The sequence below is a fragment of the Hoplias malabaricus genome, chromosome 7 (genome assembly GCF_029633855.1).
Source record: "Hoplias malabaricus isolate fHopMal1 chromosome 7, fHopMal1.hap1, whole genome shotgun sequence".
In the NCBI taxonomy this organism is placed as follows: domain Eukaryota; kingdom Metazoa; phylum Chordata; class Actinopteri; order Characiformes; family Erythrinidae; genus Hoplias; species Hoplias malabaricus.
The window spans coordinates 1,104,065-1,122,882 of record NC_089806.1 but is presented as its reverse complement, the minus strand read 5'-3'; positions in this window follow the sequence as shown (position 1 = coordinate 1,122,882).

Here is an 18,818-nt window from a genome sequence, read left to right as displayed (position 1 = left end):
GGCCAGGTATCTCAACTCTCTGTTTGTTGTAACAGGCCCACTAACTGTTCTTATTGTGCTCCAGATTCCAGGAGAATTTATTGTATCCAACCCCACTAACATATCCAGCTCCTTTCCTCCCGATTCCTCTGTATGTCACTAATATATCAACCCACCCGTCCCTCTCCACCTCCCAGTAACAGCGTCCATTTAAACTCTCCACACTCAGAACATGAGGCCACCAATCAAATCTCTCTGGATTATCTGGACACTGTTGAGCCTCCTCCACCCGCTTCACCTTCCTGTTTCCCTCAGACAGAATGAGACGAGGGTACGCTGTCTTTGGATCCAGAGTAAAATTACAGGAATCTGTACACACACACACACACATACACACAGGAGAACAGTCAGAAAGAGTGAACAGTAGTGTGTGGAATGTTTGTTTTGTTGTGTGTATGTGTGTATTTATTTGTGTATTTGTGAATTTATCTTTGTGTGTGTGTGTGTAAAAATATTTGTGTATTTGTTTGTGTAAGTAAACACCAATACTCTGCATACTTTGTTGCTCCTTTGTCCCCCACTTCTTCAATGGTCAGAACCCCCGCAGGACCCCCACAGAGCAGGTGTGATGTGGTGGTGGATCATTCTCAGCGCTGCAGTGACACTGACGTGGTGGTGGTGTGTTAGTGTGTGTTGTGCTGGTGCAGAGTGGATCAGACACAGCAGTGCTGCTGGAGTTTTCAGACCCTGTGTCCACTCTCTGTCCACTCTGTGAGACACTCCTCCCTCATTGGTCCACATTGTAGATGTAAAGTCAGAGACAATACCTCATCTGTTGCTGCACAGTGTTGCTGTTGCTGTGTCTGTGGATGATATGGAGCGGTGTGTGGATGGGGGGTCATATCTGTGGATGATAAAGGGGCGTTGTGTGGATGGAGGGGTCGTGTCTGGGGATGATACGGTGCGGTGTGTGGATGGAGGGGTCATGTCTGTGGATGATACAGGGTGGTGTGTGGATGGAGGGGTCGTGTCTGTGGATGATACGGCCCAGTGTGTGGACGGGGGGTCATGTCTGTGGATGATACAGGGTGGTGTGTGAATGGAGGGGTCATGTCTGTGGATGATACAGGGTGGTGTGTGGATGGAGGGGTCGTGTCTGTGGATGATACAGGGCGGTGTGTGGATGGGGGGGTCGTGTCTGTGGATGATACGGGGCGATGTGTGGACACAAGTTGGGACACTAAACAAATTGTGAATAAAAACTGAATGCAATGATGTGGTGATGGCAAATGTCAATATTTTATTCATAATAGAACATAGATGACAGATCAAAAGTTTAATCTGAGTAAATGTAACATTTTAAAGGAAAAATATGTTGATTCAAAATTTCACAGTGTCAACAAATCCCAAAAAAGTTGGGACAAGGAAATTGAGCATATAACGAACAGCTGGAAGACCAATTAACACTAATTAGGTCAATTGACAACATGATTGGGTACAAAAAGAGCTTCTCAGAGTGTCAGTGTCTCTCTGAAGCCAAGATGGTAAGAGGATCACCAATTCCACCATTGTTGCGCAGAAATATAGTGCAGCGATACCAGAATGGTGTTACCCAGCGTAAAATAGCAAAGACTTTTAAGTTATCATCATCAACCGTGCATAATATCATCAAAAGATTCAGAGAATCTGGAACAATTGCTGTGCGTAAGGGTCAAGGCCGTAAAACTCTACTGGATGCTCGTGATCTCCGGGCCTTTAAACTGCACCTCAAACAGGAATGCCACTCTCAAGGAAATAACAGAATGGGCTTAGGAATACTTCCAGAAAGCTTTGTCAGTGAACACAATCCACCGTGCCATCCACCGTCGCCAGCTGAAACTCTACAGTGCAAAGAGGAAGCCATTTCTAAGCAAGCTCCACAAGCTCAGACATTTGCACTGGGCCAGGGGTCTTTTAAAATGGAGTGTGGCAAAATGGAAGACTGTTCTGTGGTCAGATGAGTCACGATTTGAAGTTCTTTATGGAACACTGGGACGCCATGTCATCCGGACCAGAGAGGACAAGGATAACCCAAGTTGTTATCAGTGCTACATTCAGAAGCCTGCATCACTGATGGTATGGGGTTGCATGAGTGCTTGTGGCATGGGCAGCTTGCATGTCTGGAAAGGTACCATTAATGCATAGAACTATGTTCAGGTTATAGAACAACATATGCTCCCATCTAGACGTCATCTCTTTCAGGGAAGACCCTGCATTTTTCAACAAGATAATGCCAGACCACATTCTGCAGCAATCACAACATCATGGCTACGTAGGAGAAGGATCCGCGTTCTGAAATGGTCAGCCTGCAGTCCAGATCTTTCACCTATAGAGAACATCATTGCATTTAGTTTTAATTCACAATTTGTTTAGTGTCCCAACTTTTTTTCCGGTTTGTGTGTATATATATATATATATATATATATATATATATATATATATATATATATACATACATCATGGTTACATCCTGTTACCGTTTACAGCAGAATTACACTTTAAATTGCAGTGCCCCGTACTTTAAAATCCACCCCCCCGTACTTATGGTTTTGCATTGTATTGTATGGTCTTGTATTGCATTGCATTGTATGGATATTGTTTTGTAATTTCTTAACCATGTCTTTTGCACTTTAATGTGTATGCACTGTTTTATGTTAGCACTAGTTGAACTTTAATGTTGTGTATTGTTTTATGTAGCACCTTGGTCCTGGAGGAACGCTATTTAGTTTCACTGTGTACTGTAAACACTGTATACTGCTGAAATGACAAACTTCTTGAACTCTTGATATACAGGGGTTGGACAATGAAACACCTGTCATTTTAGTGTGTCCATGGCTAAATTGGACCAGCCTGGACCAAACTTCATTAATTGCACATTTGTTCTCAAAATATTGCAATGCACACAACATTATGGGTGACACAAAAGAGTTCAAAAGAGGACAAATTGTTGGTGCACGTCTTGCTGGCGCATCTGTGACCGAGACAGCAAGTCTTTGTGATGTATCAAGAGCCACGGTATCCATGGTAATGTCAGCGTACCACCAAGAAGGACGAAACACATCCAACAGGATTAACTGTGGATGCAAGAGGAAGCTGTCTGAAAGGGGTGTTCGGGTGCTGACCCGGATTGTATCCAAAGTACATAAAACCACGGCTGCCCAAATCACGGCAGAATTAAATGTGCACCTCAACTCTCCTGTTTCCACCAAAACTGTCTGTCGGGAGCTCCACAGGATCAATATACAGGGCCGGGCTGCTGTAGCCAAACCTTTGTTCACTCATGCCAATGCCAAATGTCGGTTTCAATGGTGCAAGGAGCGCAAATCTTGGGCTGTGGACAATGTGAAACATGTATTGTTCTCTGATGAGTCCACCTTTACTGTTTTCCCCACATCCAGGAGAGTTATGGTGTGGAGAAGCCCCAAAGAAGTGTACCACCTAGACTGTTGCATGCCCAGAGTGAAGCATGGGGATGGATTAGTGATGGTTTGGGCTGCCATATTATAGCATTACCTTGGCCGAATTCTTGTGCTAGATGGGCGTGTCACTGCCAAGGACTACCGAACCATTCTGGAGGACCATGTGAATCCAATGGTTCATACATTGGATGCACTCTGATTCAACATGGCACCCTCCATGGCAAATGTGTTTGCTCGCTCTGCTCTTGAATGCCGGCTTTTTCTTCTTTTTTGGGCCCTTTACGCTCTCTCTAAAGTGCACAAAGGTCATGCACTGCTAAATATGACAGACAAACGCTGCTGGACATTGCATCTCATAATCACTTTCGTTTTACCGGTTTTATTCCACCGGAGCTACAACACACTGTTCGCTCCCACAGCCGCCACGATCACCACCACCACCACTACTGCCAGGAAAGCCCAGAGACACCGACCTCGAATGAGTATGCTGACACCAGGAGAGCGCTTCAAAGAAGGCATGCGAGGCTAAAAGCTCACGCCAGCCGACCACCGGTGCCCAGCCTCCTGCTAGCTAACGTGCGTTCTTTGGACAACAAGCTGGACGAGTTGAGAGCAAAGATTACAACACAGCGGGAAATGAGAGAGTGCTGCGCTCTAATTTTCACTGAGACCTGGCTCACAGACAAAGTGCCGGACAGGGCCATTTAGCTTGAGACTCACTTCGTGCACCGGGGAGATCTGACAGCAGCCTCCGGTAAGGCTAAGAGGGGAGGTGTGTGTGTGTTTGTGAACAATACATGGTGTGGAGACATACGGACTGTTTATAGGCACTGTTCTCCAGACGTGGAATTCCTAGTTTTAAATATGTCAGGATACTCTTTGTAGACTATAATTCCGCCTTTATCACGGTCATCCCTCACAAACTTACCCACAAACTGTCCACACTCTGCCTGCACCCCACCCTCTGCCACTGGCTTTCAGACTTCCTGACTGGCAGGCCCTAGTCCGTCAGGGTTGGCAACAGGACTTCAGCCAGTATCACCACCTACACTGGGGTTCCACAGGAATGTGTCCTCAGCCCTATCCTCTACACCCTGTTCACCCATGACTGTGTCGCCTGTCACAAGGACAACATCATCCTCAAGTTCGCAGATGACACTGCAGTGATTGGACTCATCACTGATGGAGATGAAGAGGCCTACAGGATGGAGATGACTGGGCTGGTAGCCTGGTGTGAGGACAACAACCTCACCCTCAACACAGACAAGACGAAGGAGCTGATAGTGGATATGAGGAAAAAGAAAAGACCTCATCAGCCACTGTTCATTCGGGAGCTTGAAATAGAGAGGGTGAGCAGCTTGCAGCTGGTGATGGAGAATTAGGAAAAAGTGAGCATATGAGAAATATATGAATCCATTTATTCATAGATCAGGTATGGGACATTTCCCCAGAGGCAAGAATATAGAGACATGTGACTGTAATAAACAAATAATATAGAGACATGAGAATTATGTTAAACAAATGAGTTTTATGGCAAAAAATATTAAAATGGTCAAAGGGATACTTAAGTTTATAACTCAGGCCTGAACTCTGTAGAAAAAATGGTGTAGCATAAGATTGTCTGGTACAGTGTGAAATACGACTTCCTTAGAAACAAGGATACTTTTTAATTGGGCTCCTATGATATACTGCGTCCTTGGGGAGATAAGGGTACCATTTTGTGTCCTATGGAATGCAACCTAATAGGAGGGGCAAGATGACCTCACCCCAAAAAGTAAAAAAAAGTATGTAAACTGTGGTTTTCCATGTGTCTTTGTGAGTGAGTCCTTGGGAGGCTTCTGAGACTGCTCCCCAATGTTTTAAGAAATCAAAGAGCCTGCAGATCTTCCAAGAAAGTCGTCTTCGTCTTTCAAGTATTTTTTTAAAAGAACTAGAAACTTTTATTTGAACTTATTCTTTCAAGTAGTATAGTTAGATTAGATACAAGATTAACACGTTGTGGTAACGACAGTGGTCAAAAAAGGCTCAGCAGTGGTTGTATTTCACAAATATAAATATTTGTATTTGTAAAAGAAAATTTGGGATGTCACCCAGAATCCTCTGTATCACCGTGTGGTACGGCAGCACGACTGTGATGGACCGAAAACGCTTGCAGAGAGTGGTGAAGACTGCTGAGAAGATCACCAGGACTCCACTACCCTCTCTGCAAAGCATCTACCACCAGAGAGTCCGCAGGAGAGCTTCCTCCATTCTTAAAGACCCCATCCACCCCCAGCATGGACTGTTCACACTTCTGCCCTCAGGCCAGAGGTACAGAAGTGTCAAATGCAAGACCACTTGGTTAAAAAATTATTTCTTCCCCACTGCCATCAGACTCCTGAACCTACCTCAGAAATAACTCTGCACTTTACTATCAACATGTTTACATGCCTCTGTCATTTACTGTCACACAAATGATTGTTTCTACTTATTGCTGTTTTTGATTGTAGCACTCGTTCACTTTACCGTTCACCTATGTATATATCTCAGTGAACTTTGCACTTTATTAGTTATCTAGTTATTCGTTGTATTTTCTCTTCCGTTAGGCATTTTTGGTGAGGAGCAAAGAAAGAATTTCATTGTACACGGAACCTGGTCCTTAGTGTACAAATGACAATAAACTCTTTGAACTTGAAACATTGTATCCTGAAGGCGGTGCCATGTTTCTGGATGACAATGCACCAATACACACAGCAAGATTGGTGAAAGATTGGTTTGATGAACATGAAAGTGAAGCTGAACATCTCCCATGGCCTGCACAGTCACCAGATCTAAATATTATTGAGCCACTTTGGGGTGTTTTGGAAGAGAGAGTCAGGGAACGTTTTCCTCCACCACTCACGTAGTGGCCAGGCCCTCAGTCAAAGTCATTTAAGGGGCGAGTCTCAAGTTGAGTCTGAAGTCACTGTTTGAGCAGCTTAAGTCCCCATCTCTGGCTCAGGGCTGTGCAAATTCACAGTTGGGCCATGGCTTCTGTTTGGGCTAAACACACACTTGCTTTGTAGCAGCAAATCCTCTATGCACTTTGACAAATCTTGCGAGTGTTCACTTTGATGACGTTGTTGAAAGGTGAGCAGAAGGTGCAAGGGCTGAAGTGTTCAAGGGGTCAGTGATGAGAGCTGAATTGGGAGACACTCACACCACTTCTCTGCTGTAAGTCCCCAAGTACACAGTGTGGATCCATCAGAGAAGTGTGTGTGTTTGTAACTGAGTGTAGTTTCTCCAGTGCACAGTGTTGTCTGTGTGTGTGTGTGTGTGTAAAACTCACTGTAATTTCCCCAGTGCACAGTGTGGATCCTGCAGTAGAACAGAGAGCAGTGTGTGTGTGTGTGTATGTGTGTGTGTGTATGTGTGTGTAACTCACTCTAGTTTCTCCAGTACACAGTGTTGATCCTGCAGTAGATCAGAGAGCAGTGTGTGTGTGTGTGTGTGTGTGTGTGTGTGTGTGTGTGTGTGTAACTCACTGTTGATTCTCCAGTGCACAGTGTGGATCCTGCAGTAGATCAGAGAGCAGTGTGTGTGTGTGTAACTCACTGTTGATTCTCCAGTGCACAGTGTGGATCCTGCAGTAGATCAGAGAGCAGTGTGTGTGTGTGTGTGTGTGTGTGTGTGTGTGTGTGTAACTCACTGTAGTTTCTCCAGTGCACAGTGTGGATCCTGCAGTATATCAGAGAGCAGCTTCACTCTGGACTCTCCTGGGTGATTGTAGCTCAGATCCAGTTCTCTCAGGTGGGAGGGGTTTGATTTCAGAGCTGAAGCCAGAGAAGAACAGCCTTCCTCTGTTATCATACACCCAGACAATCTGCAGAAAGGTGAGAAGAGTGGGGCAATTTAAACAGAACAGTGTAATTAACACAAGGAAAGTACAGCAGCAGTGAGATTACAACTTAATACATAAAAACACTTTTCAGCTTGGTTGAAAAATATATAAACCAAAATATACAGCAAGTTTTGTTTTAAACAGAGTTTATGTTAAAAAATGGTTGTTCTTATTTTGTGCTGCACCTTACATATGATGCTTTTCCACTGCATGCAATCTATTCAACTTGGATTGGCTCTAATCAGCTCTTTTGCTTTTCCATCAAATCTGGTCTCTGGTCCCTGGGAACGGGGTATTTTTTAGCCCTGCTCAAAGTCGGTCCCAAACAAGCAGAGTAAGGCCTAAACATGATGTGTAAACATTTCAGAGTTCTGAATGGCCAGAGAGGCTGGTCTACATGGTGAAATGCAGTACTCCTGCGCAAATTAGCCACTTGTAAAACCTTCAAACTACAGCAAATACCAAATTTTTATTTGAATTACAATGAAAGCTTGTAAAATAAAATGATGGTCTTTTTTAAGAAGATCAAACAAAAAATATGCCTGTTGGTAGCAGGCACTTCAGCATTGCCCTGTCCTCTAATCAGAGTTTTTTTCAATCACAGTTCTGGACCCACATTTATATGAGTGTGCAAAGAAATTACATAAAAACACTAAAACCGTACACATAAGTAAGAAATCAGAGAAATAACCCAGCCAGCATGTCCAAGAGGGCCCCACATGGGAGTTACATGGGTTTATTGGGTTTAAGATGGACTTGGGCTAAAAGTGGGCAAATCTATGGGCTATGTTTGGGCACTGCTTGGGCTCATTGTGTCCCACATATGAGAAAGAGAGAGAGAGAGAGAGAGAGAGAGAGAGAGAGAGAGAGAGAGAGAGAGAAACAGACAGAGAGAAAGAAAGAAAAAGAGAAAGGGACAGACAGAGAGTGCAGACTTGAGCCCCTCCCCATTCATTAATGGTCAGGGTGCTTGAGAATGGTCCTGAGGCAACTTTCAACACTGGAGTTGGTGGAAGCAGACATAAAAATAGAGGAGGAGGCTCACATATTTAGAGGTAAGTATTTTTAATCTTTTTAATCTTTGAAGTAAAATTATTTTAGAGCACATGCTAGCTAACTTAATAGCTATGCTAGCTACATTAGCTTCTCAGTGAAGGTGTTATTGTAAACTACCTTGCAAACAATGCTAATATTAAACAACCATTAAAACAAGAGTGTGGCTTGGCATGTACAAAAAAAAGTATAATTTTTACACAGGCCACATTTGACAAAACATTTGACCAGGTGTGACAAAACACTTAAGCTACAAATGATACAAAATTACTTTGTTAGAGTGACAAAATTACTGGATAAATTTGATTCATTTTTTGTTGTTGGCACACACATATCCAAGGAATATGGAGTGTTCAAGTTGCCAAGATTTTAATTGTGCACTACTGTAGTGAATATGATGAATGTGTATTAATTTCTAATAAGAAATTTTGACTTTCTGAAGATGTGATTTTAAATACCCAAGCTTTTGCTAGTTTTCAGAGACATCTCCAACAAAGATCAGAATGTAAGATTAGCATCCAGAGCAGACCCAAGGTCCCAGGGTCAAGAGGAGAATCTCAGCAAAGTGCAGAGAGACAAACAGACTCAAATTTGATTAAAACTGTTCTCTCACACCTTTTGAAAGATTGTTAATCAAAACAATCACAAACCTTAATTCCCATTGGTTTAAAACAATTTGAAGTTACATATGTGCACAACTGTTTGGGATTAATCCTGTTTTGACAATCAAAATAGATGGAACTAATTTACATGTATTTAAAGTCATTTTTGTTTTATATGAATTTATGTAGAACCAAGGTAGCCACACACATTGTGTTTAGTTGTTTAATAATTATATAGAACATATATAATTCTTTTTCTTAATGCTATTACTTTGTGTTAACACATAATCTTTTATATTGCAAAGTATTCACTCAGAGATGGTCAAGTCTTTGTCTTGTCAAGTGTCATAAATTCTATGTGATGCCACTCCCAAGGTACAGGAAACAGCCAATCAGGAGCAAGAAAGGCTCCAATTCTCCCTCATTGAGGACGAATCAGGTATTCGGAGCGGGTTTTCTAAACTCTGGTTAAAAACCTGTGGCGCCAAATGACACAGGCTTTTTCCAGCTTTTGAGCTTTTTCACGTTTTTGAGCTTTTAAGCTGTTTGGGCTTCTGCCCCTTTTTCTCCGATGTTCGACTCTTCACTTCAAGGCTCCAGATACTTGGGGCGTTATATCGTTTAGCCTTTTTCAAGGCTAAAAGAGTAAAATGACCTGAGTTTTGGAAATGACTCTGCAGGCATCAGACTCATGGCTTTCTTAAACAGTCTTGGACCTTTAAAGCATGGTCCAGATAGAAACTACAGATTAAGAAAAGCTATAGTTTAACCCTCGCAAAATTTCAACGCCACACCCAGAGCATGAAGGAAACCTTAGACCTCTGACCCTCCAAATGACAACAAGGCCACGAAGAGGACTGCTGCACGCACCCTCAGAATGATCTTCTGAGATGCGGAAACCTGCCCAGGAGAGACCTACATGGATGTGTCTCTCTCTCACAAGGCAGCAGATCGGCGACGACGAAGAATCCCCACAGAGACCTTCAGAACACCACCAGCTCCGACGGCTGCGTCTGAAAGCCTCGGGAGAAAATGAACGCCCGTGGTTGCAACCTACAAGGCCTGCGTCTGCAATTCTCCAGGAAGTCGTGCCGGAAGGCACCGTCAGCGACATGCTCCCCGTTCATCTAAGGATACGTAAGGTCACATGGTTTCATGTCTCTCATGGCTCATGGGTTGGTACTGAAAGTTTGCTGGGATAAACTATAGCCTTTCTTAGAACTTAGGACAATAATTATTATAGAGAAATTCCCTCATATATTAATCTCCCTGTTCCCTCATATATCGCTGTAATCCATTTTATTATATGAATATCTAATCAATATTCATTATTTGATATTATTATTAATAAACCAATTGTGTGATAAAACCAATCCTTGGTTATTTGTTTGTGTGTGCACCTTTCTTGTATGGAATTATAACTTCTAGTTCAGATTCCATTTCAGAGTCAAGAACCCATGGCGGATCAATGAGCATAATTCATTAATAATAGTTCATTCTAGCTAATTCTGCTGTATAATATGTGAAGATGACCTACTTGTCTAAGCTAAAATTAAGACAGGTAAAGACACTACATATTAGTTAATGGCTCCCAAACATGGAGTTTAGCAAAAATGAATTAAATACTTAATTATTAATAAAATAATAATGAATTATCATTGACTCTGCTATGTAGTGCAAATGCCACCGCAACGTGTGCATACTACTTCCACTACACTACCATTTCCTGGTGGATGTTGCAAGGAACAATTGTGTAAGCTTGTGTTTTATTGTAATGTAGAACAGGTAATACTATTTTAAAACATATATGCAGTGACCTGACAATTACTGAATGCATATATTTTTTCCAGAATCTGACTACTGAAAACATCTTGATGTCAATTAAGACCAACACAATGTGGTATGCTATGCTGAAGACAGTAAATATAAAACTGAAATTTTTATTTCTTTTATCCAGTCCACTATATATATATATATATATATATATATATATATATATATATATATATATATATATATACTACCCAACCCATTTAACATGGGCACTGGATCAGAACCTCTCGGAGGCCTATAAGGCTGTGTGTCGCCCCCTTTGGGCAGGTCAGACCATAATATGTTGCATCTTCTAACAAATTATAAAGCAAAACTGAAACAAAGGAAGGTGATAACAAAGACTGTGAAGATATGGACTGACTGGAGTACAGAAGACTATTTGGAAAATACAGATTGGCAGGTGTTCTCTGAAGAAGAAGAAGAAGAAGAGAGAGAGAGAGAGAGAGAGAGAGAGAGAAACAGACAGAGAGAGAGAAACAGACAGAGAGAGAGAAAGAAAAAGAGAAAGAGACAGACAGAGAGTGCAGACTTGAGCCCCTCCCCATTGTAATTGTTATTGTAAACTACCTTGCAAACAATGCTAATATTAAACAACCATTAAAACAAGAGTGTGGCTCTGGCATGTACACAGGCCACATTTGACACAACATTTGACCAGGTGTGACAAAACACTTAAGCTACATATGATACAAAATTACTTTGTTAGAGTGACAAAATTACTGGATAAATTTGATTCATTTTTTGTTGTTGGCACACACGTATCCAAGGAATATGGAGTGTTCAAGTTGCCAACATTTTAATTGTGCACTACCATTTCCTGGTGGATGTTGCAAGGAACAATTGGGTAAGCTTGTGTTTTATTGTAATGTAGAACAAGTAATACTATTTTAAAACATATATGCAGTGACCTGACAATTACTGAATGCATATATGTTTTGAGTTAGTACTGTTAACCATCTAGCAAACCTGGCAATTAAGCAGAAGTCAGAACAAGTGCCAGCTTTCAATGACATTTTACTAAGCAAAGCAATTTATATTATTTTTTTAACCAGGAAAGGGGGAGTTTATAATTACCCACAACAAGATGTTTATGTGCCTGATACTTTGTAATTTTGTTAAAGGAACTATGCATTGTTGAGGTGAGTACTACGTCTGTTGAGGTATTGATAATCATGGAGAACAAAGTGGTGGCTTCCAGAATCTGACTACTGAAAACATCTTGATGTCAATTAAGACCAACACAATGTGGTATGCTACGCTGAAGACAGTAAATATAAAACTGAAATTTTTATTTCTTTTATCCAGTCCACTATATATATATATATACTACCCAACCCATTTAACATGGACACTAGATCAGAACCTCTTGGAGGCCTATAAGGCTGTGTGTTGCCCCCTTTGGGCAGGTCAGACCATAATGTGTTGCATCTTCTAACAAAGTATAAAGCAAAACTGAAACAAAGGAAGGTGATAACAAAGACTGTGAAGATATGGACTGACTGGAGTACAGAAGACTGTTTGGAAAATACAGATTGGCAGGTGTTCTCTGAAGAATGTGGGGATGAACATGAATTGACTGACACCATTGTTTCATACATTTTATTTTGTGAGGCTAATGTAACAGAGTAAGGTAATTAAATTGTTTCCAAATAATAAACCATGGCTAACAGGAGAATTGAAGGAATGCTTAAATCAGTATAAAAGGGCTTTTATAAGAGATGATGGGGCAGTGGTCAGGGACAAATCTAGGGACATTCGTGGGAAGGTTAGGAAAGCTAAATTGGAATATAAAGATGGGATTGACCCCTCCCTGGATCACCACCTTAATGTGGTGGAGGGGTTTGCATGTCTGCGTGAGCCTAGGAGCTATGTTGTCGGGGGCAATAGCCCCTGGTAGGGTCTCCCAAGGCAAATTGGTCTTGGGTGATGGGCCAGACAAATAATGATCCATAAGACCCTGATGAAAAATAGAACAAGGACACAGCTTCCCTTGCCCGGTGTAAGGTTACTGGGGCCTCACCCTGGAGCCAGGCCTGGGGGAGGGGCTCTTTGGCAAGTGCTTGGTGGTCAGACTTTTACTCATGGGGTATGACCAAGCTCAGCCTGAAGGAGCAACATGAGTCCACTCTCCCATAGGCCCACCACCTGTGGGAGAGATAGTAATTCGGGTCTGGTGCATTGTAGATCGGGTGGCAGACGAGAACGGGGACCCTGGCATTCTGATACTTGGTTACTGAAAATGTCTCTTGGAACATGGAATGTAACCTCTCTGGTGGGAAAAGAGCCTGAGTTGGTGTGCGAGGTTGAGAGGTACTGGCTAGATATAGTTGGGGTCACCTCGTCACACAGTATGGGCTCTGGAACCAATCTCCTTGAGAGGGGCTGGATGCCTCCATTGTTCTGCTGGGGGACTTCAACGCTCATGTGGACAATGACAGTGAGACCTGGAGGGGTGTGATTGGGCGGAACGGCCCCACTAATCTGAACCTGAGTGGTGTTCAGTTATTGGATTTCTGTGCCCATCACAATTTGTCCATTACAAACACCATATTCGAGCATAAGTGTGTCCAGAAGTACACCTGGCATCAGGATACCCTAGGCTGCATATTGATGATCGACTTTTTAGTCGTATCATCGGCCCTGCAGCCATATGTTCTGGACACTCGGGTGAAGAGAGGTGGTTGTCGGTGCCTGCCGTCGTGGCAATCCCCGCATTCGGGGGTGGACACCCTGGGTGAGGGAGGCTCCGGAGGCAACTGACAGGTACTGAAGGTCCAAGAAGCTTGTAGCTTCAGCTGTCGCGGAGGCAAAAAAATCCAGTTTGGGAGGAGTTCGCTGAGGACATGGAAAACGACTTTCAGTTGGCTCCGAGAAGATTCTGGCAAAACATCAGGCAACTCAGGAGGGGAAAGGAATATTCCAACTACACTGTATATGGGATAACTATAGAGGGATCACACTCCTCAGCCTCTCCGGTAAAGTCTATGCGAGGGTACTGGAGAAAAGAGTCCAACTGATAGTTGAACCTCAGATCCAGCAGGAACAATGCGGTTTCCGCTCTCTGTATAAACAGAGCAGGAATGAGTTTTCTCCACGAAGAAAACTCCGTCTGGACTCTCCCTTAGAGACAGGGTTAGGAGATTGAACATCCGGAAGAGACTTGGAGTGGAGCCGCTGCTCCTCCACGTCGAGAGGAGCCAGTTAAGGTGGTTTGGGCTTCTGGTCTGGATGCCCCCTGGATGCCTTCCTGGTGAGGTGTTTCGGGCATGTTCAATGGGGAGGAGGCCCTGGGGAAGACCCAGAACACGCTGAAGAGACTACATGTCTCGACTGGCCTGGGAACGCCTCGGTATACCCCTGGAGGAGCTGGAAGCAGTGGCTAGGGAGAGGGAGGTCTGGGTTTCTTTACTCGGACTGATTCCACCGTGACCTGGATAAGCGGTGGCTAATGGATGGATGGATGGATGGATGGAAGATATAATTTAGAGTCAGATTTGTTCATGTAATGTTAGACAAGCTTGGGCAGGTTTGGATCAAATGATGGGTAGACAATTTAGGAAAAAGGGTGTAAGATCCAATTTTATGAATGGTTCATTAGATTTGGAGGATTTTAATAAATGGTATAGTAGGTTTGACGGAGAAGATTTTGAAATGCAGTATGAGGGCGTTTCTAGCAGTATCCCTACATACTATTCAATAAAGCTGACAGAGGAGGAGGTTTCAATAAGTCTTGCTTGTATACAACCCAGTAAGGCTCCTGGTCCTGATGGCCTGGGTGGTCAATTAATTAAGGAATGTATCCATCAGCTGAAAGGAGTTTTTACTCTTTCGCTGCTCTTTCAGCGATTGTTAGATAAAGATGTCCAATACTCATGGAAATTGACTAATATTGTTCCCATACCTAAGATGCAATCTAACCAATATACTCTTATCGTTTGGTTATACTCTATACTGATTGCCATACACCGATAGATCATGATTGAAGTGTAGAAGTATAGAACATTTTGTGCTTAAGCTCATGACCTTAAAGTGATTATTACATAATATACTCAGGACATTACCCTGGAGTGGATAGGGAAAGTGCTTAACATTGCACTTCTGTAGATCAATTAGAGAAGTAAGATCTCTAGATAAGGGTATCAGAATGGGTGATTGTGAATAATGGTGTACATCAAGCATGTGTTTTGTCCCGTGTTGTTTTCTATTTATACAAATGTTTTTAGAATCTGTGAGTCTGGATTTTATTTATTTAAATATGTAAATGACATGGTGCTCCTTGGTTTATTAAATGGAAAAGGAAAAGGAGGCCATGATGTGAAACTGTATTTGGAGCATGTTACTGCTATTCACGGTTGGTGTCAGTCGAGTAGGTTGGAAATTAAAGAGGAGAAGACAAAGAGATGATTTTTTAGCAGTAGAGGGCACACTTGTCACCAGCCATTGGTGGATATTAAGAGGAAGAGTATAGAAGTAGTTAGCTGTTTTAGATATCTTGGCACAATTTTGGACAGCTGTTTGGATTTTGAGGAAAATTGTGAGTTTATTTTGAGGTCAGTTCAGATGGCTGATGGTGGCACGAACAGACACAGTGGCCCCTCTCTCTCTGCGTTTAGTGACTAAATGTTTGTGATCTAGTGTTTGTGCGATTTATTTATGTATGGGTGCAAATAGTGTACCGATGACATCGCAAATAAGATATAGCCATCACCACCTCAAGAATATCGCAAATAAGAACAACCACATGATCTTAGATAAGAAAGTCATTGAGGAACTGTGAGGCCTGGGTCTTCTTCGCCGGACTACTACATCACTGGACTCGCCTAGTGCTTCCCACCCAGAGAGCGGAGACAGAAGCGAGGTAAATGCAGAGGTATCTTTGCTAGGCTAGTTGCTAGCTCGCGATACCATCCCTCATATTGGCCAATGTGTGCTCACTGGACAATAAGATAGATCACATAGAATTCATGAGATCTATGCTACGTGATGTGAAAGACTGCTGTGTGTATATTTTTACGAAATCCTGGCTGAATGATAATATCCCTGCTATAACTCTGCTATCCGGCTAGAGGGGCTAACATGCTATCACGCAGACCGGGCTTTTATGGAAGGTTTAAAAACCCGCGGCTGGGGAGTGTGTCTACTTTAGCAACACTTGGTGCCGGAATGCAACTATTGTGTACAAACACTGTTCAGTGCTGGCAGAGTTTGTCATCATTAAATGCCATCCCTTTTATCTACTGAGGGAATTTACATCGATTCTACTCATCGCTGTTTACATCCCTCCCACAGCAAACAACACTGGGAGGAGTGAGGCACTAAACAAACTCCACCAGGCCATCAGTGAACAACAGACAGTGCACCCAGATGGATTCCTCATCACAGCAGGAGACTTCAAGCATGCAAATCTAAAGGTTTATCTTCCCAAACTATACCAACATGTGGACTACAAGAGGAGATAACACACCCTCCCCCACCTGGGTCTCTCTGACCACATCACAATCATGCTGAAACCTGCATATAGACCCAGAGTGAAAGCCATCAGACCAATAAAAAAGCAGATATGTGTATTGCCAGAGGGAGCCTCACATGCTCTGCAGTGTTGTTTTTACACACTAGGAGATTTTCAAAGAAGCAGCCACCTACAGTGATCACCTAGACATTGAGGAATACACAGAAACTCTCATAGCATACATTGGAAAATGCACTGAGGATTTCACTCACTGCAAAACCATCACTGTTTGTGCTAACCAGAAGCCCTGGATGACAGAAGAGATTCACAGGCTTCTGAGTCCTCGACACACAGCCTTTAGGACCAGTGACACTGCAGGTCTATCAACTGCCAGAGCCAACCTGTCCCGCGGCATCAGAGAAGCAAAACGCCAATACAGCAGGTAAATATCTAGCCACTTCAACAACACCAGAGATGCTCAGTCTCTCTGGCGTGGCATCCAAAAAGTCACAAACTACAAACCCCCACCACAGACCTGCATGAGTGACAACACACTACTAAACTGCCTCAATGACTTCTTTGGATGCTTTGACACACAAAATAACACACCAGCACAGAAGACCACTCACCCACCAGGATGACCAGGCCACATGTCTGACTTCAGCCAACATGGAGAGAACCTTCTCCAGGATAAATCCACGCAAGGCTGCTGGTCCTGACAATATACCTGATCGTGTTTTGAAGGACTGTGCCAGGGAGCTCAAGGATGTCCTCGGTGACATCTTCAATCTTTCCATGAACCAAGCTGTTGTTCCTGCATGTCTCATAATCACAATATACCTGTGCCAAAGAAGCCTCTCTCAGCTGGCTATAATGACTATCGGCCCGTCACTCTGACTTCTATTGTCACGAAGTGCTTTGAGCGGCTGGCTATGCCACACATCAAGTTCATCCTTCTTCACTCCCATGACTCGTTTGCCTATAGATCAAAAAGATCCACAGAGGATGCTATCTCTGCTACTCTCCACCCAACCCTCACTCACCTGGACTCAAAGAATGCCTACGTGCGGATGCTGTTCTTGGATTACAGCTCAGCATTTAACAAAATTATTATATTACTGTACACCTAGATACAGCACCAACCACATCATCAAGTTTGTGGATGATATGATAGTGGTAGGCCTCATCACTAACAACAATGTGGCCGACTATAGAAACAAAGTGAGCCAACTGTTCCATTGGAGCAAAGACCACAATCTGCTCCTGAATGTTGGGAAAACCAAAGAGATTGTGGTCGACTTCAGGAGAGGTCGCTCACAGCATGCCCCCCGACAATCAATGGTGCTGCAGTGAAGAGGGTGAGCAGCACCAAATTCCTGGGGGTGCACATCACTGAAGACCTCCCCTGACTCAACAACACTGTTATGCTGGCCAAGAAAGCCGGCAAAGTGAGGATCACATGGGTCCCACCCACCATCATGCACTCATTCTACAGGCATACCATTGATAGTATCATCACTAGCTGCATCACTGCATGGTACGTAGGCTGCAATGCCTCCTGCCGGAAGACTCTGCAACGCATAGTGAACACTGCCAGCAAGATCATTGGTACCCCTCAGCACTCCCTTACAAACATCTACCACTCCCGCCTCACCCGTAGAGCCATCAGCATCGCTGAAGACTGTTCTCACCCTTCACACTCATTCTTCAGCCTTCTGCCCTCAGGGAAAAGGTAAAAATCAATTGCACTATTACTCTTCATAAGCTGCTATTCTATGCACCTCTGCTGTCATGGTTTCCATAATGTAATTGTACTTTATTATTTGCATGTTTGATATTATAGTCTACTCTCCCCCTCACCAAGCCCCGCTCTCCATTCTATGTTTTATTGTATTGTATTATTGACCGACATGTCTGTCTGTAAATCTGAGTATAAGGTGAGAGAGAAACAGCATTTCGATTCTCCTATGTGTCCTAGATATATATTGTGGAATTGACAATAACAATCCTTGAATCTTTGAATAGAGTGGAACTAGCGTATCGTTCTTTGGTTGAAAGTGTATGATCTATATAGGGATCATACTCAAAAAAGGCCTTTAAGATCATAAAGGATTTACAACATCCAATGAACTCACAATTTGAACAGCTGCCATTAGGCAAATGGTATAGGATGCCCACAATAATTCCAGAATTTTCATTATAATTGCAGAATAATTCCATAAATGTATTCTATTCTATTCTATATTAAATAAACACCACCTTTAGAAGAAAAAAAAACTATCTGTGCCATTTCAGCATATCTTTTTTTATCAAATCAAATTTATTTTTATAGCACTTTTTACAACTGATGTTGTAAAATGCAGATTAACACTAATGAGTAATGATTAATAATAACTAATGATATAATATATGGGGTTTGATTAATCTTGGTTGATTCTTACTAAATTATGTAGGCCTTAGTGCTTGAAGGTGAAGGCACTTATTGCATTGTGTGGTTATGGTGACCTCTGGGAGAAAGGAGCTGAGCAGATTAGAAGGAAGGCAGTCAACAACTGAAGGACATCTCTCACCATTTCTCCCTGGCA